General features: G+C 38.7%; 1 protein-coding gene and 1 long non-coding RNA gene across 2 annotated transcripts in view; one reads left to right on the forward strand and one right to left on the reverse strand.

The window, feature by feature from the left end:
- The window catches only part of ddx46 (DEAD (Asp-Glu-Ala-Asp) box polypeptide 46), an 800,847-nt gene that overhangs the window by 703,011 nt on the left and 72,823 nt on the right, over nucleotides 1–25,013 (forward strand). The window lies entirely within an intron of this gene.
- Nucleotides 590–24,213, reverse strand: LOC110438250 (uncharacterized). Its single transcript, XR_015520900.1, has 2 exons — nucleotides 24,107–24,213; nucleotides 590–744 (listed from the first exon to the last, which is right to left on the reverse strand). It is a non-coding gene; the product is annotated as an uncharacterized LOC110438250 (long non-coding RNA).

Genomic DNA, 25,013 nt, shown 5'->3' on the forward strand with positions numbered 1-25,013 from the left:
GCTATTGATGGTTTTTGGAAACGCACCCCTGGTAAAGTCCGAGTTACTGCACTTTATATAGTGTAGAACTGTGTCAAATCTGCTTTACATTGACGAACGGGGGAAATAATAATAATAAACAGCCATAACAATATTTCAGATTGTGTTCAGGCGTCTGCTGGGATCAAATTTTCTTAATTGCTGAAGCTTTTATCATGTAATAAAAATGCAGTATTTGAAGGATTGTACTGAATATAATGAATATAAATGTAAGCTGCAGCACAGTTTATCCTAATAGCAGATAGACTTATCTCTCAGAAAACATCATTCAGCTTATGAAATACACCTTTAAAATACATTATCATTACAAATCCATCATGAAAAGTGTTTTATTTGAAGTATGCTGAGTGTTTTTGCACAAGACTGACATGTATAAGTGAACAAACGGCTATAATGCTAATGATATATGTAATTATGGCATGCCATCAGCTCGGTTCACAGGCCTTATGTAAGATCTTTTGTTCCCCATAAACAGGTTTGAAACTGGAATAAAGCACTCTGACTCTTCCACTGAACTTCAGAGGTGAAATAAGGAGATTTCAGTCATTACTGAGTGGAAAAGCGCTTTATTACTGTTATTATTAACACACAGAGCTCATGCAGAGGTCACTCCAGCTCAGGAGAGTAAATCAACACAGTAAACAGCAGCGGTAAACACCCAGCTTTACACTGGCGGAGAGCTTCTGTCAGGCGCCTGGAGACTCTCTGAAACAAAGAGATGAAGAGGAAATGAAGTGAGTGTGGTGTGTGTGTGTGGTGTGTGTGTGTGTGTGTGTGTGTGTGTGTGTTTTAGAAGACTAGTTTTCTCAAAGTTAAAGCTTACAGACACACACACACACACACACACACACACACACACACACACACACACACACACATACACACACACACACACACACACACACACACATACAGCATGAGAACACACACCTCACACACACAAACATAAACACAGACACACATACACACACACACACACACACACACACACATACAGCATGAGAACACACACCTCACACACACAAACATAAACACAGACACACATACACTCATATTCTGCATGAGGACACATACACCTCACATGCCTCAAAAGGTCGCTGGTTTGAGTCTCGGCTGGGTCAGTTGGTGTTTCTGTGTGGAGTTTGCATGTTCTCCCCGTGTTGGTGTGGGTTTCCTCCGGGTGCTCCGGTTTCCCCCACAGTCCAAACACATGCGCTATAGGGGAACTGATCAACTACACTGACCATAGTGTATGAGTGTGTGTGTGAATGAGTGAGTATGGGTGTTTCCCAGTGTTGGGTTGCAGCTGGAAGGGCATCTACTGTGTAAAACCTATGCTGGAATAGTTGGCGGTTCATTCTGCTGTGGCGACCCCTGATAAATAAAGTAACTTAGCTGAAGGAAAATGACTGAATGAGTGTTCATGAAGACTGCAGAATGATGCAATAAAAATGACTGTGAATAATTGTTTAAGAAGTGTTGTGATGTATGTTAAAGTGTACCCCCCCCAACCCCCCAGTTAAAACTGGTCTAAAACCGCCACTGGTTTTGAATGCTTCATTAAGCAGCAGATGTGAGAGGTTCTGCATTTTGTCTGCAGTTTGGAAGAGAAAAATAAGAGCAGGACAGGAGTCAGCACTGAGTTATGTTGTGTTTCCGTTTCCTTATGTAAGGTCTGTGAGATATTTTCGGGGCCGGCAGGTCTCAGCATGACCTGAGTGAATCACTGGGTTTGATGAGAGGGTTCTTATCATCCTGATCTTCTGTAAACGCAGAGCTTCTGCTTGAGTCACAGGGTTTCTCCCCGAATCTTCAGCCGCTCTGCTGGTTTTCCCCAGAGTTTACAGAACACTCCATCATTCGGTGTCTGTGAGGATCACGTGTGTTTAAAACCGCCGTATTGACCTTATTCTAGATTTACGCGCGAATAATATTTCCAGCTCAACACTTCCGGCTTCTTTCACTTTGAGAGGTTTAAAACAGCTCGCTCTGCTGCTTGAGGACGATACTGTCTCGTTGTATATTCTCCTCTACATGGATAGTCAGGAACACACTTGTTTGTCGTTTGACTGTTTATTATTCCTAGTCATTTCTCTCATATATGAAACTGATTCTGAAGATCTAAAACAATTGCAGAAATGAGTGTACTTCCGCATCACAGGATGAGGCTAACAGCGCATTGATTTAATGTGTTAAACTGTTCTCTGATATCTGTGAGGAAGGTGCACTGCAAAACAATATATGGAGAATTAGTCCTGACAGCGTATGTTTCCAGCTCACTGTAGCTTATTAAACTAGGCTAATCATGTCATAACTTCATTTGATGAGTCAGTTTAACATTATAAAAGTTCAATGGACTCATAAGGTTGATTTGATTCAGCTTCAAATGTTAAGGCAACCAGGATTTATATACAGTGTGATGTAGAAAATTCAGCTGGTGACTTTTATTGACATTTTAGTGGTTTAAAATCATACTATAATGTATAATGAAGAATCTGTAGAGGAATACATGTGTACAATAGCAGTAAATGTGCTGCAGTTTATTACAGGGTTTCTGTAGAGTAATATTCAACACCAACACACACTATACAGCACTGCACACTATTACACACGCGCTGAACACACACTCTTACAGATTAAACATTGTTGCAGGAAAAATCAAGACCCGATAATGCAGTTCAAAAGCAGAAATAAACATGAGGGTGTGTGACTTAGGTAAGTACAAAAACTGTCCAGAGATGATTTTTACATGCTGATTTATAACCACAGGAAATACCCCTAGAACGACAAGCTCAGTGAGTTTCGACCATATTTGGAACGCATATTAATGAGCTGGCTTCTCTCACACACACACACACACACACACACACACACACACACACACACACACACACACACACACACACACACACACACACACATAGCATTGTGAGCTCTGAAATAAACATATTGTGTTGGGGATGAAATATAATAAATCAAGATTATACAATATATTGACAATAAAACATAAATAAAAACTTTTTATTAACCACACTAAAATGCTATTCTCAGTCTTCTCCAATCCACAGATAAACTGATAGATCCAGTTCCTCGAAGCAGAAAATGATGGAACTCTTCCTTTCCAGAATAATTCACCTGCACTACAGCATCAGTGTGTGAAAGAGGAATCCTCCTACAGTCAGTGTATTCGACCCGCAGCTCATCAGAGTCAGATCAGAAAGAGCTTAATTATCTGGTGTTCTTTATTATCTGGTGTGGGGAAAAAATGAAGAGGGGGTGAATAATTCTGACTTTAACTGTATGTGTATAAAAGTGTAAGTAGTGATGTTTGTTTCACAATTACAAGAGTTGAGCTTCTCAAGGGGAATGCATACCTCAGCTCTAATTAAGTTAAATAATAGACAATAAGGTCAAGAATCTTGGTGTGACTCTGGAGTCTGATCTGAGCTTCATTAGTCATGTCGGAGCAGTTAGTAAATCAGCATACTGTCCTCTTAAACCCATTGCATTAGTTAGATGGTTTGTTTCCGGTGAGACACTTGTTGATGCTTTTATCAGCAGCAGGGTGGATTACTGTAACGGCCTCCTCACTGGCCTCCCCAAACACACAGTCAGACAGTTACAGCTCATCCAGAACACTGCGGCCTGGATTCTGACCAGAACCAGAACATCAGAGCACATCACAGCTGTCCTCAGGTCTCTACACTGGCTCCCAGTTACAGTCAGAATAGAGTTTACAGTATTATTACTGCTCTATACATCACTGAATGGCCTAGGAGCTCAATCCATTACAGATATGCTGACTGAACACACACCTAACAGATCACTCAGATCATCAGGATCATATAAACGGTCCCACTTTATATTAAGTGGCCTTAACTAATATGTACTTACACAGGATTTAATAGTTTGTTACAATGTACTTATTGTGTAAATACATGTATTTATTGTGTACTTATGATTAAATAACTGTATGTAATTACATCTGTAATTAACTTCTGTAATAACATTTGTAAATACACTGCAGACCATTCCCTACACCTTAACCCACCCATAAACCTACCCACACCACCAAACCTGTCCCTAACCCAACCCCTATTCCCAAAGCAGATGGTGTTTCTGCGCTCACCTGCTGATCCTGACGGGCATGTGCGTGTAAACGACTTTTCATCTCGTTTGAACATCTAAATGAATCCCAAAGTCTATTAACCTGATTGTATTTTAATGACATTACAACATCGATGCTGTAAAAGGAACCATACAAAATGGAAACATTAACAGTTCAGTACAGGAAGAAGCACCAGCTCTGCATATACCCTATTGCACATCATATCTCTGTCCATAATCTGCACAAATATTAAGCTGAAATCTGTTGCTACTTGGCAAAGAAATAGCCAAATCATCAGCATGTAGTGATTCATTATAGCACCACCAAGCACACACCGCCAGTCCTACAGTCAGTTACAGTCCTCAGACCACTCATTCATGTGCACATTATGAAGAGCAGGTGACCGTAAACATCCTTGTCATACTCAATTACATACTTTAAATATGTCAGATACAGAACTGCCCAACTTCCTCCGCATACATTCATTAGTATATCAGTTAGTTAAAATGCTTTAATTGGACTGCCTAAATTTCTTTTCTTATTTAAAAACATTCCAGTGTTTATATCAAAATCAGTTATTCAGACTTTATTTTCAGAATTTATTTGGAGCGGAGGCCCAGCAAGGATTCAGAAATGATTTCTCCAGCAACCCAAAAGATTAGGCAGATTTGCTTTTCCCAATATTTTAATTTTACTACTGGCCAGCAAACAGTCATAGCATCTTATATTGGAGCCAGTCCCATTACAGTCTTCGCTGATGGGTTCCAGCATGGGTTGTAATGGAATGTGACTCTTGTAGCAGTTTCTTTACCATCCTCGCTGTGCTCATCATTGTCTATTAAATATTCTCGTTTTTCTTCTAACCCCCTGATCTTACATAGTCTATGAATTTGGAAACAATTAAGAAAACATTTCGGTTTTCAGGTTGTCGTGTTCGTCTCCTATATATACACATCCTTCTTTCTGCCTTCTGTATCAGATGCAGCATTTGTATTATGGTTTAGAAGAGGAATATATTGTAAATATTAATGATCTCTTTCACAAGAACTTATCTCTTAGAAAAATTCAGGCTCCCAAAAACTGCCTTCTTTAGATTTTTGCAGACCCGGGAATTTATAAGAAATACATTTTCCCGCTTCCCCCATACACCTCTTAACCAAGAGATTGATCAGATGTTGAAAAATAAAAGTTTCCAAGGGAAACCGACATATATAAAACCCTTTTCTCATTCAATATAATGTCAGATTGATCATCTTTGTCTGAAATAGAATTAGACTGGCTCTCAGACGTTAACCCTGTTTGTTCAGATGATGAATGGTCAAAAGTTCTTCGTCGTGTGCATATCTGTGCTCGCCTTTCACTGATACACTTTAAACTATTACACAGAACTCATTGGACAAAAATTCAACTATCTAAAATAAACCCAGAAATTGATCCCACTTGTGACAGATGCAGAGGCTTGCTCCAGAGTTAATCTCTTTTTGGACATCAATCTTTAAATCTCTTGTCATATTATTTTCTTCTAAAATCTGAACCGTGTCCTTTAGTGGCAGTGTTTGGACTCAAACATGTACTGCTGTCATCTCTGCAGTCAAATGAGTCATTTATTCATTTATTCATTCATTCATTCATTTTCTTTTCAGCTTAGTCCCTTTATTAATTCGGGGTCGCCACAGCGGAATGAACCGCCAACTTATCCAGCACGTATTTACGCAGCGGATGCCCTTCCAGCCGCAACCCATCTCTGGGAAAGCCTTTTGCTTATTAATTGCTAAAAGAATTTTATACTATTGAACTGGAAAACCCTTTTCCACCCAAACACTTTATTTGGATGTTTGACCTGTTGCAGTTTATTCCAATAGAGAAAATGAGATATAGAATTAATGGCAAAACAGAGGATTTCTACACAGCTTAGCAACCTTTTCTGTGGCATTTTAAGAATAGCTTTATATATATCCTGTCTTGCATATCTAACCCTGTCTGTGTCTGTCTTTATTCTAAACTTAAACTTATCTAAGAGTGTATTAGGAAAAGAAATTGCGTGATAGCTTACATTTAAAACAAATGGCTTACCTGTTAATTTATTATTATTATTATTATTATTATATGTGTATGTATGTGTGTGTGTGTGTGTGTGTGTGTGTGTGTGTGTGTGTGTGTGTGTGTGTGTGTGTGTGTGTGTGTGTGTGTGTGTGTGTGTGTGTTTTATTATAGTTTGGTTTGTTTGTTCCTTTTTTGTTGTTGTTGTTTACTTTGTTTTCATCTCAAGATGGTTCAGGGAGTAAGGGTAAGGAATGTGTTTAATTACCACGCAATATTTCTTTCCTCAACATGGTGAAAATAATGTATAATGGTTTATCTGTCCCTCTCTTGTAATACCTCTCTGATCGAGAATTGTCAATAAAAAGAGTTAAACTAAAATTCTATTATTAAGTTTTCCTCTTTGTTTTAATTTACTTAAATGTATTTCAGGATTAACCGTATCAAAAGCTTTAGAGGCATCAATAAAACCAATTATAACTGATGAATTTTGACCTTATTCTTCAATGTGGAAGATTGAAACTTCTGATTCAGCTCCCTATGAGAGAAATGAATAATAAACGGCAGAAAACGGTCAAACTACTCGCTCTACCAACAAGTGTGTGCATGACTACACAGACAAAGCAGAATAATACAATAAGGAACAGTCAGTGTGCAAAACCAAGCAGCAGAATGAGCTGTTTCTACATCCAAAAATGAACAGAAGTGAATGAGACTGGAGATCTCCAGCTAAAAGATTCAGATGACTGCACCCGCTCATACACGGAGAATAAGATGAACACAGTTCTACTGCTCTCCTTACCGCTTACAGTAAATACACAATCAGTGCTGCGATACGATTTAAAACCAAAATGATTATCAGTGTTCCCCAGAAACACCTAATCTAGTAATATAATTCCCTCCAAAACCATCGACACCACACTCCAGCCGTATCCTGAATAACAGGCAACAAGCTCACAGACAGCACAGACTCAGGCAACAGTGCAACATAAAACCACAAAGGCAAAATGCAAGGAGGACGACGCGTCTCACACTCGTACATTTGAGGTGTTCAGCAGTAATTTGATCTGAACCCCCAGTTTTTCCTTCCTCAAGCTGCATTATTGCCCTCATTATAGTCACGCTACAGTACATGCCTCCAAACCAGAACCCAAATCCACTGTGTCTGGCTCACTACTATTACAACAGATTACAGTGTGTGTGCAGAAATACACTTACTGTGCGCACTGTCTTCTGAGAGAGACACACACACACACACACACACTTTTCTGTATCTGATGATCAACAGTAATAATGCCTAATTGTACAATCAGGGAGAAACAGCGACACTCAATAATGATGATCTGCCGTCATGACCATAATAAGTCATGATAAGTGTATTGAGTTTTAGAAAGAATCCAAAGCATTCTCCCAAACTATGTGTCAGAATCAGATTTGTCATCAACACTGACTCCATTTGCTGAAACAGACTTAACATCAGCCCAGAGTGAATGAAAACGACCCAGCAGCACACAAGGGTTAAACATGCTCGTCTTTATCATATAATAAAGTTGTGTAATATGCTGTGACTAATGGTGTCTTTTATTGTGCTGTAGTTAAGTGAGCCGCCGCATCACCACGTGCTGGATCAACAACACCAACCGTCAGGACAGAACTTACTCACAGAGGAAAGCAGATTCATTTCAACCCTCAGCATCATTTACATCACATTCCCATTATAACGGCCTGACCCACATCCACGAGCACTCGTGAACACTGAGAATGTCAACAGTTAAACAATCTACAACACACACATCTAATAAACCAGCTCAAACCGTGCAGCATACACACACACACACACACATCACAGTTCACAGACACTCGCCTGTGGGGCTCTGCATGTCTGATCTCTCCACTTTAGGAAGTTATCTAACACTAGTTTTATCGACAGTCTTCTCTGGAATTTGAGTTATTCGATGGTTTTGTTTTATAGTTTCCCTCGAATGCTGACTTCATGAAGCAGTTCACCTGTAAACGCAATCACTGAACAACACACACACACACACACACACACACACTACTGCACTGCTTTGAAAGAGTGATCACTGCCACAGAGATCAACTCACACCACTCTTCATTCATTTTCCTTCGGCTTAGTCCCATATTTATCAAGGGGTCACCACAATGTAATGAACCGCCAACTATTTCAGCATATGTTTTACACAGTGGATGACCTTCCAGCTGCAACCCAGTACTGGGAAACACCCATACTCACTCATTCTCATACACACACACACACACACTCAAACACTACGGCCAACTTAATTGATCAAAAGCGGAGCACCCGGAGGAAACCCACGCCAACACGGGGAGAACATGCAAACTCCACACTGAAACACCAACGGACCCAGCCGAGGCTCAAACCAGCGACCTTCTTGCTGTGTAGTGATTGTGCCACCCACTGCGCCACTCGCGCTGCCCCTATTGAACAGTTATGGTAAGTTATTTGTTGATGAGCTCCAGGTTTGTCTTCAGCACTGGATAATCTAATGTATCTGCACACACACACACAATATTGCAGAGCTTCCTATAGAAACATGAATGTAAAGGAGAGATGTGTGAGCTGTGCTGGAGTGTACACTATAAATACACACACATATACATTAGCGTCTCCGTTTCCCCAGAGCTATATATTTTGCGGCTGTGTGCACAGCTAAACTGAACTGCACACATTCACAAAGAAACACAGAGAGCAAATCAGGAAACAGAAATGAAGAAAAAAACCGCAGAGAAGCAGACGGGGAAGACTGATACCATCCGCCAACAGTTCAGAAAGTGATTTACTGCTGCCTGTTATTCACAAGTCTTCATGCTGTATGGAAAGTCAGACAGATGTAGAATATCAGCTCTCTCAGCCGCTCGCCCTCATGTTTAGCCTCTGACTTCAGCTGGAGTTCATCTGCATTTCTCTTCAGCTACAACTAAACAAAACATTTGAGTTCTGACTGAAACCTGCTGAAGATGTGTGAGGTGTTGTAAACGGACATATTTATTTACGACTGTGAAATGTAAAGTTAGAGAGTTCAGTCACTATGATCCAAATACCTGCAACTAGTCCACTAGCTTTCCTGCTTTTAAAAGCCTCGTAAAAATGTGTGTGTGTGTGTGTGTGTGTGTGTGTGTTTTTCTTTTATCTGATTCATTTGTCTTGTGTCTATTTAGTTTCTGCTATGTACTTATACTTGATTTGTGTGTTTTTATTTGTTTTGTTTTATTTGCTCTCATCTTTCAGATTTTCACCTTATGCTGATGCTGTTTGTAATATTTGTTTATGCTTTCTTATGAAAACTGCTATATAATTAAAATTATGATTGTTCTAATTGTTGTTATCACAATTAATGTTGTTGTAGCTATTACTATTAATATGTTACAATAATAATCATAATAATAATAATTAATTTTCCTTCGGCTTAGTCCCTTATTTATCAAGGGGTCGCCGCAGCGGAATGAACCGCCAACTATTTCAGCATATGTTTTACACAGCGGATGCCCTTCAAGATGCAACCCACCACTGGGAAACACCCATACACACACACACACACACACACACTCATACACTACGGCCAGTGTAGTTGATCAGTTCCCCTATAGTGCATGTGTTTGGACTGTGGAGGAAACCGGAGCACCCGGAGGAAACCCACACCAACACAGGGAGAACATGCAAACTCCACACAGAAACACACACTGACCCAGCCGAGACTCAAACCAGTGACCTTCCTTCTGTGCAGCCACAGTCGACACAACTGAGCCACCATGACGCCCTGGTTATTCTTGTTGTTATAATTATTTTTATTTACATTGTTTGTTTATTATTATTATTATTATTATTATTATTCAGCTGAGGGTGTGTGTACTCCTGAGAGGCTGAAGGTGTGGTGAAACACGAGGGAATGTTTCTCAGATGCTTGGAGGATGATCTGATCTGCTGTTGATCACTCCTCCTGCTTCCACAGAAACCCACAGCTCATCTCTGACTGTAAACAAGGAAGGAGAAGAAGCTGTATTTCAGGTTTGAGCCTCATTCACTCACTGCGCTGGGTTTAGTTTGGCAGAGAATCAAACGTCTGCAGACTGAAGAACCGGTCTGAAGCTCAGCAGCGGTGGAGGACACACACACACACACACACACATACACATCCATACACGCATGCATACTCTCTCTCACACACACAAAAGCATATTCTCTCACACTCAGACATACACATATAACACTAACACACACACACACACACACACACACTCACAGTGTGGGCCCAGATTTCGAGCATCAGTTTAACAGCATTTCTTGTTTAAATGTCACCAGACTCCATCATCTGCTCTCAGTGATGTGGAACAGCTCCTTCATGCTTTCATGACCTCTAGGTTAGACTACTGTGCTGTGTTGTTGTGTGTGTGTGTCCTGCAGGCCTGATCAACACACTCCAGCTGTTCAGATGCAGCTGCTAAAGTCCAGACCACAGAGATGAGATCATGTTACTCCAGCTCTGTCATCCCTGCATTGACTGCCTATTGTAGATCATAGAAATGGTAAAATCTTACAGACTCCCTGCAAAAGCCCTGAACGGCTGAGCTCCCCAGTATTTGATAGTATTTTGATCATACTTAATAATTATAATAATAATAATAATAATAATAATAATATAATAACAATAATAATAATAATAATAATATAATAATAATGTTAATAATAATAATAATAATATAACAATAATAATAATAATCATCATCATCATCATCATTAATATTATTATTAAAGTATGATCTTTTTTAAATTTCCTAATAAATTATAAACATGAAATTTAATTTCTAAATAAATCACCTCATTACTTATTTATTTTTTATGTATATGATTTATAGATGATATTAGAATATGTGTTCGCTTTTTGTAAGTGATTTTATGTTTTAGAATAGAATATGGAATATTCTCAATAATATTTGTAAAGGAATATACATATATTTCAGTTAATATGGAAAGTGAGTGCATGCTTTTACCAAAACTAATATTGGATTTAAAATATAGTTTGTTTGTTTTGTAATTGTTTTTATTTGCAGTTTTGTTTTATTTCTCAAAGCGTAATTTTCCCTTTGCAGTTCTTATTTTTGCTAGCAAAATAAAATTTATTTCCTAAAAATAATTTTTATTTATTGCATTTATTTATTTATTTATTTATTTTTGCTTAACACTTTAGTTTTGTTTGCAAAACTTTCTTTTATTTTGCAATAAGACTGACTCCATAGAGTTTAAACATGCAGAGTCCGGTGCAGAAATGACATGCTCCTCTGGGAATGGCCGTCTGCTCTTCTGCACAGATATTGGGGTTTGGTATGAGTTTAAGCTGTTGGTAGGTCACGCCCACTCTCTCCCGACTGACCAATGGCCTGAGTGGAAAGTTTTAGTGGGAGATTTCCTTTGCCCCCCCGTCACTAGTTATCTGCCTTATGGGCTGTCCTGATGTGGATGGAGAAGTGTTCACTCACAGTATAACAGAATGCAAACCATACGAGTTATCATCCTACATACCATACAACACCACCATACTAAACACAACAGCTTTATGAGTACATGAAACATCATTGATGCGTTTCTTCCTTATCTACTGACTGGAAAGACCACAGGACAGAACACACAGATGACCAGCACACACATTTAACACACTCAGCAGGGACTTTGGGAAGTTTTAAAAGTCTCCCTCTTCATCAGTAATGTGTTTTCAGATGGGCGAAGTGTCTCTGATGCTCATGCTAGGAGATAAATTGTCACCGAGGTTTGCAAGCTTTCAGACTGGTTGGAGTCGCGACTCGTAAAAGTCATGCGTACAGTAAGATATATCTGCTCCGGGGAGTCATCAACTGTTCCACCTACAACCTCAGATGATGCACTGGACCCCAGCGGCTTCAGTTTACTACAACTTCAGCTGCTGTAGCGTGCGTCACACAATCGCCAGTGTTACATGCTGTAGACATGAAGATGAATCCAACTGAACACACACACACACACACACACACACACACACACACACACACACACACACACACAGAAATAGCAGATGAATGACGTGTGGACTGTGTTGCTGTCATGTTTCAGTCAGTTCACTCTTTACACAATACCATGATGAAGATGATGAAGGTGTGTTTCAGACACTCATGAGGAGTCTGCTCTGAGCTCAGCATCTGCAGTCAAACACCAACCCACACAGCACATGTTTTCTCAGCTCTGGGCCACACAATAACTTTTCCCTTGGCACAAGTACCACAAACAATGACAGTGCTGAAGTGGCCCATATCTGGATTAAAGACAAGGTCCACATATGGGCCATAACTGGCCCAAATCCCAGCCAATTTATCACCTTAACTGACCTGGAACTGGGCCAAGACAGGTTTATTATTGGTACCGGTTCTCAGCTATAAGTTAACCAGATCAACACCACCCTTTATCCAGAAACCCTAAAACTGAGCCATAACCCAGCCTAATGTCACCTGAACAATGTGAACATCACTACACTGATCTGGGCCACACACCTCCATCCACAGCTGGCCCAAATGCAGTTTGCCATCATTGCCATGCATGGCCCACATTCAGCTTACGTTATGCATTCCAGTGCCGGCAACACGCCAGCAGAGCCATAATGAGGCCACATTTGGGCCAGGTCTGTGTGGGAACATCATGGAGGATGACCACTCTGTTATCTTCAACTCTGCTACGGCATAAAAAAGTTGAATAATAAATTCAAAAAAGCTCAAAACAGAATCGAAATGCTCAAATTGGAGCACTATTTACACTACTAGTGTATTCAGATGACTGTAAATCACACACACACACACACACACACACACACACACACACACACACACACACACACACACACACACACACACACACACACACACATCCCAGGTAGTAGAGAATTCTGGCCCAGATTTGACATAAAGCCGGCACAGTAGGCCTTCATCCAGCTCTGGCATTCAGCATGTGGGTCATACATGGCCCGGGTTTGGCAGAGGTGGCGCCGTCTTTATGACGACACACAAGATTTGGGCCAGATGTAGAATACAGTATTTGGCCCAGGTGTTTAGTGTTGACATGTGGGCCATGTATGTTTGGCCTGTCTTGATTCACATTTAAAATACATTAAAACTATTTTTGAGTTAAGAAAAAAAATTCTTTCAATCAGGTCGCTTTGAGAAAAGCCCGCTCATAGTGTGCTGAAAGTGCAGTACCTCATGGGTTTATCCATTTCTTTGCAATTGTGACTAACTCTATAATTATTCAGTTTTTAATTTAATTACAGTAATATTATTGATTAACATGAAAATGTTCGTCTGATTTATGTACAATGCCGTGTGTACAGTCACATTTTCTGTCTTTTACTAGAGATATTAAATGACAAACTTGCTTTATTTAACAAAGTGAATCTAGATGGATTTGCATTTTAAACATTAAATAAAAGTTAAAAAGATATTATTTTTTATTTCACATATTAAGGTTTTAGTTCTGAAACTCCCAAAATAATTCTGCAGAAATCCGCAAACTTTTACCAAAATTCTCCACAGAAATAGCAAAAAACGTCTGCAGATTCCGTCTGGACCTGGTTATGAACTTGGCTGAGACTCGACCCAGATATGGTCCATGGTTGGCCCAGGCGTGCATGGTCCTGTCATGTACATGAAAAGCAAAAGCTGGTCGTGTGGGCCAGAGCTGGGCCAGAGAAATGTTGCTATGTGGGATGCTGTATATCATCATCAGTTCAAGGAAAATCAATGGAAAATGCCTGAAATACACCTGCAGTCCAACAATAACCCATACTGTGTGTGTTATATTGATATGTGACACAGAACGCTAAATATTGCAGTGTGTGTGTGTGTGTGTGTGTGTGTGTGTGTGTGTGTGTGTGTGTGTGTGTGTGTGTGTGCTGTGGCGCTGACAGGCCTACTCTTCCACCTGTTCCTATCTCCAGTCTTTCGTAACACACAGTGGTTTCCTGTAAACGCTCTGGCCTCCAGTAATAGGGAAGTCCATCTGCAGCGCTGTATGACTGTGATCATGAACTCAGGTGTGTGTCAGACTGAGCGCACCGCGGTTAACCTTTAACTGTTACTGCTGGACTTTGACTGGTTAGACACTGTAGCAGTGACCGCACTGGAGAATACACAACACAACACAACACCACAACAATCACAGCAGCACATGACCCACAAACAGCGGAGCATCACATATGACTGACTGCGGCTTTGGAGATGTGTCAACACCAGCAAACACAACACAGCAACTCATCTTTATTTCTCCAGTTTTAGTGAACTGAAGCGGTGTCAGTCCAGTGTTCAGTGTTTAAGTTCAGTTCAGTTCAGTTCAGTGTGCTTTAATCTTCACTGCTGAGAGTCCAAACACTGAAGAGCAAATCCACCATGCAGAAACACAAGACCCAAACCAAGCAGGACAGCGGAGGAACAAACTTCACCAACTGACCAAAGTGAAGAAGAAAAACAGCACAGCACAGCAAAGGACAACCCAGCACAACAACACAGCACAACACAATAAATCCAACAACACAACACACACAAAAGCATACGAGTGTGTTCAGTGTTCAGCAATCAGTGTGTGATGTTCTGCAGAAAGTGTGAAGCTGTCATTTACATGTACATGGACATCAGTGATGGAATGATTTGGCTGAATCTAATGAAGACATTAATATGATGAAGGTGTTTACATGAGCTGCTTATTGAATGTTCTATTCATGATCCCGTTGTACATGTTATAGCACATCATTCGATTATAAAAATCTTTTTTTTCCACCTTAAAGACGGTGCCACCTCTGCTAAAGCTACCCCTAATCTGGGCCAGAATTCTCTGCTAGCTGTGTTATATTCATCATTCTCATAAGCATAAAGGCACACACACTTTGTCTTATGTAACCTTTTGAAGTGTTTTAGCTCAGTTCTGGCATTATTAATGGATCTCTAAATACAGCAGCATTCTGATTAATGTTTAACAATCTGAAATATGTTTATGGCTTTCATCCTTTTCCTCTTCGCACATGTGAAGCAGATTTGACACAGTCTACACCGTATTGAACCCTGGAGAATTAAAGCTGACTGGACTTGCTAGACCTGAATTACAGCATCTCTCATTTCACTCTGACAGATGTTTTTCTCCCTCAGACATTCTGCTGATGATATTATCATTAGAACTCATCGTGATCATTAAACAGCTCTTTCACTCCTGTTGTGCCGAGCGCTCCACACACAGGTTTACTCTTAAAGTTACACAATCAAGACTTTATTTATTATGGTTAATATATTGATTACAGACGAATTCTGTGAAAATCTGAACATAAAATCAAAATATTCTCTAAAATATATAAGTGCCGTTTGGATGTTGTTGTTATTATTTCAAGAGGTACTTGTAGACTTTTAATATTCACAAACACTAGTCATCATCAGCACTTCTTTATAGTCTGATTATCAATTCTTTATTCATTTTAGAATTATTAATTCAAGATTTGCAAAAGGTATTAATACTAATATATATATATATATATATATATATATATATATATATATATATATATTTCCATCCAGCCAGAGACTAAATTATTCGCTCTTCTGTCTAATTTGAATAATTTTACAATATTTCCCCACATAATAAGGGAATTTTCTCAGTATTTCCTATAATAATCTGCTTCTGGAGTTTGACTGGAATAAAAAAAAAAAGTTTTTGAGTTTTTAACAATCATTTTTAGGGTCAAAATTATTTAAAAAACATTATTTTCTTTTGCCTGCAGAATAAACCACAGCAGTCTAATGGCTTGCCTACTTAACCCAGTGAAGCCTTTAAATGACACTTTAAGCCGAACACTAGTGTCTTACAAAATAACCAGTATAATATTATCTACTGTTATCATAGCAAAGAGAAAAAACATAGTTATTAGTTATGCTAATAATTTTCCCGTCAGCTATATATGCCCCCCCTATGTCTAACAATAGGGTCTCAAATGTTGACTTGAGCTTAAAATAAAACAAACTTGTGCTTATTTTGGCAGAAGCTAGAATGCAGACACTGCATCAAAGTCCAGGAGTAGTGGATAAAGTGCACAGATATGTATGTATGTGTGCGTGTGTGTGTCTGTTTCCTCATAGCTCGCACGGAGATGCCTCTGTCAGTGCAGGATTGAGGCTGCAGGATTTCTTGTAAATCACGTGACTTCAGTTCCAGCTCCTGCAGTTCTGCGGTCTGGCCAGAGGAGGCGCCACTGAGAGCAAAACTGGCATTTACAAGAAACCCCGGAGTCACGCTGGAATCCACCCTCAACTCCTGATCACACACTGACATAATAACAAACACACTGAAGTGATGTCTGATGATAACACACACACACACACACCACACACACACACACCACACACACACACAAAGATACATTCAGACGCATAGACACTAACAAACACACAGGCACATACACACAAACACAACAGACACAAACAAACACTAACAGACAAAAATGCACTAACAAACATTAACACACAGACACACACACTAACAAAAACACACAAACACTAACAAAAACACACAAACACTAACAAAAACACACAAACGCTAACAAAAACACACAAACGCTAACAAAAACACACAAACACTAACAAAGACCCACACATAAATGTGCACACACACACACACACACACACACACACACACACAAACAAAGACATATGCACACACACACACACACACACATACACACATACACACACACACAAACAAAGACATATGCACACACACACACACACACACACAAACAAAGACATATGCACACACACACACACACACACACACACACACACACAGTGAAATATAAACACACACAGAGATCAACAATGTCTCGCTGTGATCTGGGTTCTGGTTATTGCTGGGTTGTTGTATCACAGCACTGGGTTATTGACTTCAGAATCACATTTAGATGACACTCTTTAACCCAGCGGCTGCGCTTGTGTATATTTGACCCAACACACAGTTTCTACAAGGCAGCATTTTTCCGAGTGCATCATCAGCTGGTTTTATATTTTGATCAGACTGCTGGAGAGTGATGATAGAGGAGGATACGCTTCTCAAACACCCGCTCAGAAATACCGTGGTTTATAGTCAATACATAAATATGGTAAATATATATATATCTGTTTATAGTAAATATTACCGTGTTTTACCACACTCTACAATGCTGTTTTTTCATAATGCACAGTTTCCTTTAAATCCTGCTGGCCTTCAGTAAAAGGGAAGTCCAAGCTTTGCCCAAAATGTGTAAAGAATGTACAAACCCGACTGCTGTGTTGAGGTTTAAAATAACCCAGTGTTTGTTAGAGTGTAGTATAGTCAAGTGTATTATACTGTGTGTTTTACTATATTTACCACTCTTTGTAATTGAATGCAACAGCATACTGTACATATACATATAGTGAACCAATATACTGTGATATGTACTGTAGATGTGTTACCATAGCAACTGTGGAATCACCACAACAGATTAATTACTATAGTTGTGTTACCATAGCAACTGTAGAATCACCAGAACAGATTAATTACTATAGTTGCTACCATTAGGGATGCATCTATTATTGATTTGGCTGCACGATTATACTCTGATGAATAATCATGGTTATTACGGGTATTGTTTTGATTATTATTAATTTGAAAACACCACTAGTTTAGTAAATTACATGAACGCTCTTTATATATGAAAGTGTTATTCATTTCTGCTCAGTAAACAGATAATACAACACAAAATAATAATAAAAACAAACAATAGTCCATTTCTCTTTGCACTTAAACAATAAGGGAAAAGGTATTGGCAATTAAATAAAAGTAATAATTTTACACTCAAAATAAATGACAACAATGAATAAATAAATAAAATAAAGAATAGCACATGTCTGATGTAAACCTAAGCTACATATTAGCCAAACATTAGCCTTTTAAAGAGAACAAAAGTAGTGAAAGGCAGCTAAGCCTCTGTCTGAACAGCTTGATCAACTAGATTACTAAATCTTTCGTATTTAATTTTTTTTGTTTTTTGTTTTGTTTTTTTTTGGTGGCAGAAATGTGTATATTTCATACAAAGTATGAAGCCGATCGTTCCAGTTGTTGTCACATGACTCGCAGTGCGCTTGCAGCCTTCTTTCAGCTAGGTGAGCCTGGAGAGCGTCAGAGCATCACTCACAATATGCACGTGCAAGATGTGTGCGTCTATTGGAAAAAACGAACTTGTGCGCGCAAAAGTAGCAATATGTGAACCGCCCTTATTTAATAGCCTCAGCCATAGTTAATCCAGCGTGAGTTGTTATTCGCCTCCATGTACAAGCTCGGAAATTTAAACCAGCGCACAGTTGGCGTAACTTTGTTTAGTTGCTGCAGTTTTTTTCTGTGCAGAAATACGGTGTTGAGAAGCCTTTACGCTTAGTTAACCATGACGAATTAAAGAGCAGTTAATAGTGAAATCGGTTAATTGTTGCATCCCTAGTTACCATAGTAACTGTAGAATCACCACAACAGATTAATTGCTATAGTTGTTGTGTTACCATAGCAACTATAGAATCACCACAGCAAATCTATTACTATAGGTCTTGTGTTACCATGGCAACTGTAGAATCACCACAACAGTATAACTGAAGTACTTCACTATAGTATGGAGGCCACAGAGACGGACTGTAACACTGTTAGATATAACACATTTCTGCAGCACACCAGCAGTAAGATGTGCAGTTTTGCAAAGAAAGCATGTAAGAACCCCTCTAAAAGCAGTGTGTTGACAGTGTTTTGTGGGACTGTGTGCAGAAGAGTGTGGTGAGAGGTGTCCCTCACTGAAAAACCTGTCTGGACGTATTAGTTTTTCAATATAGGCGAGAGCTGGCAGACAGAACTGGCCGAGCAGGATGCATATTAAATCTTTTGCGATCCTCGAATTGCTCTAAATCTTTAGCTGCACCTCAGTGATCCGCTGCTGACGCATCTGCTCATTCTTCCTCCATCCTTAACTATTCAGTTCCTCATAACACACACTGGTTTTCTGAAGCCCTGCTGGAATTCTGTGCTGCGAGCGATGCACTGGAAATATGACAAAAGGTGTTTGTAGGTCACGTGTAATGCTCTGTGCATGATTTGCATCGTCCTCCGCCCGTCAGGCAGGAATTTGCATATGAATGCAGAAATGTTTGTGTGGCTGGTGATCACCATGACAACCCACTGCACACATAGACACACAAACTGATGACACACATAGATCACTTGAGGTTATCAAGTGTGTGTTTGTTTATATGTGATGCATAGCGACCTCTGCTGGAGGCTCAGATTTATAAACATATTATAGATATTATTGCAGTCTGTTTTATTAAATATATATATATATATACTTATTTATCTATAGTATTACATTGTTACTGAAGGCAGGTCAGCTTTTTAACTGATCACTTGCCAAAAATATCTACATCTACAAGTCATGAATATCGGAATAAAAATCAATGTTTACTTAATTTATTTATTAATTTTCCTTCAGCTTAGTCCCTTATTTATCAGGAGTTACCACAGTGGAATGAACCGCCAACAATTCCAGCATATGTTTTACACAGCGGATGCCCTTCCAGCTGCAACCCAGTACTGGGGAAGATTTAATTAATTATTTATGACAAATAAACTGTAATGATCATTAATAATTCAAATGCATTTAACAGAAGAGTTTTTACTCACAGAAAGCTCAGAAGGTCACTGTGTGTTTAACGTTTAAAAAAAAAACAGAATAAAATGACAAACCCTGAAATAACTTATGATTGATGAGGAGATTCCCCCAATGTGTAAAGTGCGTTCAGTGTCCAGAGGAGTGCTTTATAAATGTTAGGAATTATTAATATTATTAACTCAGTTATAATTCAATTAAACTAATGTATTTATAATTGCAGGTTTAAATAAAACAAAAGACACTTATTCTTATTAAAATATACATATATGTTATATATGTTATATACAATATATATATATATATATACACAATATAAAAATAAATAAATGATGATTAAAAATATTTTAAACTTCTTGTCAACACTGTAAAATGACATTGAAAGTTTTTAATGTTGCTTTTTTTTATTAAATTAATCAGGTTTCAAGTAAATGTTTAAAGCTACACAACTTAATATATCTAGTCCGTTTGACTGATGTGAGTTGAGATGACCAGAAAAAGTTCACTTGATTCAACTTAAAAGATTTTAATGTCATGAATAAGTTAGCATTTAATTGCAATATCATGGTGTGAACTAGCGGAACGATGATTGTATTTGTTTACAGTGAAATACATAAGTGGCAATAAATAATTATTTGAGATGACAGTGGATCAGGGTTTCAGTTAATCTGACTTGCTTATAAATTGAGTTTTTTAATCCGTCATTAAATGACTCATGTTATAAAAATTGCAAAGGAGATTTTCGGTTTTAGACACTATTGTTGGACTCGATGACAGTTCAGTGTCTACGGTAAATAATGGATGAGATGGGAAATACTACAATTAAACAGCACACAGTCACAGTCATGTTACAGGGAAATAATCTCACATCTATTACACTTTCATTGTTTTTATTCTCTTTTTCCAGATTTAAACGGATAAATGATCTTTTATTTATAGCCGGCTGTTTTTATTCGACAAGACACATCAACACTCTGAGTGTGTCAAACACAAACACAAACTTTCCATACACACCGACTCAGAAATATGCCTGAATCAGCAGATTTGTGTATTTTGTCATTCATGTTTTTATTTTTCCCCGGTTTATTTCTGCTTTTGAGTTGCATTATGGGATCTTGATCTTTCTTCCAGCAACATTTAACCTTAAAAACTGTGTTAAAAATGGACTTTTCTGAGCATTTGTAATGGTTTATAGTCTGCAGTGCTGTATTGTGTGTGTGTGTTGGTGTTGTATATTACACTACAGAAACCTTGTCATAAACTGCAGCACATTTACTGCTATTTTACACACTTATTCCTCCACATATTATTATTTAATTCAGTTCAAATCATCTTTATTTAGTGCTTTTACAGTGTTGACTGTGTCAAAGCAGCTTTACATAGAAGATCATAGTGAACTAAATCTGTGTCCGTGCAGTGTTCAGAGCTGAAGATCAGATCAGTTCAGTTCAGTTCAGTTCAGTTCAGTGTGCTTTAATCTTCACTGCTGACAGTTCAAACACTGAAGAGCAGATCCACCACGCACAGCATTATACATTATATTGTCTCAAATGACTAAAATGTCAGTAAAAGTCTCTGTGAGTTGACAGATATTGTATACAGTGTGCCTGTCTAACACTGTCTGTGCAGAAGCATACACAACATTTAATAAATCATGTAAAACTGCTATAATGACGGCACACTTTCATCAACTTATTTTCTCTTTGAGTTTTACAAAACAAAATAATCCAGATAATTATATTATTCTTGCTCTCTCACTGTTGGCTACCTATTTTATTACTTATGAATTAAGCATATTAAAAATATGAAATAAAAATATCTTACAATGGATTCAGGTATGTTGACCGTTTTTGAAGCATTTTAGCTCAAGGTTAAGACGTGCTCTTAAAAGATGCGAAAGGCAGATGCATAGCAGTTGTCAACATTCTGACTTTGGGTTTGCCAGGAATGCTGCTGGCTTCATGGCTGTGGCTCGTGTGTGATCAGGCTCGGAGTTTTAGATGTTTGAGATTGGACTGCCACCTGCTGGACTCCTGAATAACTCATTCATTCACTCTCCTTCAGCTTAGTCCCATATTTATCAGGGGTCACCACAGCAGAATGAACCGCCAACTATTCCAGCATACATTTTATGCAGCGGATGCCTTTCCAGCTGCAAACAAGTACTGGGAAACACCCATACACACTCATTCACACACACACACACACACACACACACACACACACACACACACACACACACACACACACACACACACACACACACACACACACACAAACACACACACACACACACACACACACACACACACCACAAGGTCAGTGTAGTTGATCAGTTCCCCTATAGCGCATGTGTTTGGACTGTGGGGGAAACCGGAGCTCCTGGAGGAAACCCACACCAACACGGGGAGAACATGCTACTGAATACCAATAAACAACTAAATAATCCACCAGGACAGAACTCTAACTAACCCTGCTGCTCTGCTATATATACTGTAATGAGCCGGTAAATAACAGCACAAAAGCATGAGAGAGGTCATGAGAATACTTGATGTGTATAAAGACTCCAGCAAAACAAGCAGAACATGCTGGAAACCAAAAATACCCAATATCAGAGAAGAATATACCTGCATTATACAGCTGTGGAAATAATAATGCTATTTCATTGCCAAAACTAACCCTTTTATTAATTTATTGATTAAATTATTGATTAATAAGCGTCTACCCCTACCCCAGCCTTCATCAATATGGTAAAACAGTAATTATAATGAGAATTATTCATGTGATTAATTAAATTATCATTCATTCAGGCCCATAGCCAGCCAGGTGAAGGGGGGGGGGGGTCTTTTTTCTCAAAAAGTGGACATTTTTGCAGCTATTCGCCTCATTTTCTATTTAATTATGAGATTTAAATACTGCATTTGTGACATATTAAGCACTACTTTTAGCTGGATTAGCTTATCAGGTGGTCATCATAACAACATAACAACAACAACAGCATACCTAAAATATATGCTAAATATTTAGAACAAAGACATATAAAAACATACTTATTTTTAAAATATAAATATATCATGTTACATAATAAGGAAAAAGGGAATCTGTTATGAAGTTCTGTTATAAGTTTCGAATTACAAAATGTAGCCTATAAGCATTTATTAGACAACCAACAAACTGGCCAGCACATTGAACTGGCCTCAGTCAGAAATTTGCCCTTTGAATAAGAAAAATTAAAACATTAATAATAATAATAATAAATAATCATCATAATAATAATAATAATAATAATTATTATTATTATTATTATTTTGAAAAAAGTACATTTGAATATTCACGGATAACAGCATTAGCCAATATAGTTCGTAAATTAATTTTAATATTGGCCACGTTTGGTGCTTCACAACTTTTTATTAGTATATTTTTGTTTCAGGAATAAGGTCCAAGATTTCTAAATAAAAAATGACCTGTAAAATGTTTTCTCTCTTTAAAAGCAGTACAGTAGTGAAAGGTCCCTTCATTATTGTCAGATTGTGTTTTCTAGCCCAGCTGGATGTCGAGCTCATGAAAAGTAATAGCTAGCATTGATCAAAACTGACTAGCTGAAGTCACACCGAAGCGACAGCCAAGCTTTTTTTCATTATTCATGATGGTATGGCAGTCAAAATAGGACAAACGAGCTCATGTATGGGACAAATTCTGCACCTTTGTCAGCGAGGAGTGGGTGTTTCGAACCACCTGAACTCCCCCTGGCTAAGGCCATGTTATTAGCGTCTACCCCTATCCCAACCCTCACACCATGAAAAATATGGATGGTAAACTGACGCGAGTATCCTCAGGCGGAAGTGACGTCATGTGACCGTTACACTGCAACTATTCCTCAATCTAACAAAACAAGTAGAATATAACTACTAAAGTAAACTAAACTCGAGTGTTTGACAGACTACTGCGACTTATTAAACGCGTTCTGTCGAAAATATAAAGGCCTGAGCAGCGCCACGTCTGCAGGCATGACTAACGCTACTTTCTCTTTCACATTCGCCAGCAGAGCACAAACATCCACAAACACACACAAAACATGCACAAACACACACCAAAACACACCACACCTGTTCCCACAGCAGCAAACACCGAATAAACACAGCAGTGGAGGTCTGGAGCCGCTTACCTGAGGCTCCATCTGCGCTGAGAGTATCCGACAAACAGCAGCTGGTGCTGGGATGGAGATGCGCTGCGGTCGGCCTTTAACTGCTTTTACTTTCACTTCACAGCTCTGGAGGAAGAAACTGAAACTCACTTTTACATCATCATCATCATCATCATCATCATCATCATCATTATTATTCATTTATTTATTGATTAGGAAATATGTACAAACTTAACTCATACATCTTACAAACAAAAATAAACGAGTATAAGCAGCTGCCAGTGGTGAATATAGATAAAAAACTAATGAATAATATTAAAAACATTTAATGAACCAAATGAAATGTATGTATATGCTTTATATGTGCGTGTTTTAATCTTCTCTGTTTCTAATGTTATACAGTGCGGCAGGCGAATGGTTTAATCGCTTAATCTTTAATCAACTCTATCTTGTAGAAAAACAAATATGAGGAAGAAACAGAAACTCACACACACGCCATCATCATCATCATCACCTTCACACAGCTCCAGCACACATCCCTTCATTCATTCATTCATTCTCCTTCAGCTTAGTCCGTTTATCCATCAGAGGTTGCCACATCGGAATGAACTGCCAACTATTCCAGCATATGTTTTACAGTGGCACAGTGGGTAGCATGTTCACCTCACAGTAAGAAGGTCGCTAGTTCGAGTCTCGGCTGGGTCAGTTGGTGTTTCTATGTGGAGTTTGCATGTTCTCCCCGTGTTGGCATGGGTTTTCTCCGGGTGCTCCGGTTTCCCCCACAGTCCAAACACATGCGCTATAGGCTGTAGTGTTTAGTGTGTGTGTGAATGAGTGTGTATGGGTGTTTCCCAGTGATGGCTTGCAGCTGGAAAGGCTTCAACTGCGTAAAACATATGCTGGATAAGTTGGCGGTTCATTCAGCTGT

Source organism: Danio rerio, chromosome 21 (assembly GCF_052040795.2).
Source record: "Danio rerio strain M-AB ecotype USA chromosome 21, GRCz13ab, whole genome shotgun sequence".
Lineage (NCBI taxonomy): Eukaryota > Metazoa > Chordata > Actinopteri > Cypriniformes > Danionidae > Danio > Danio rerio.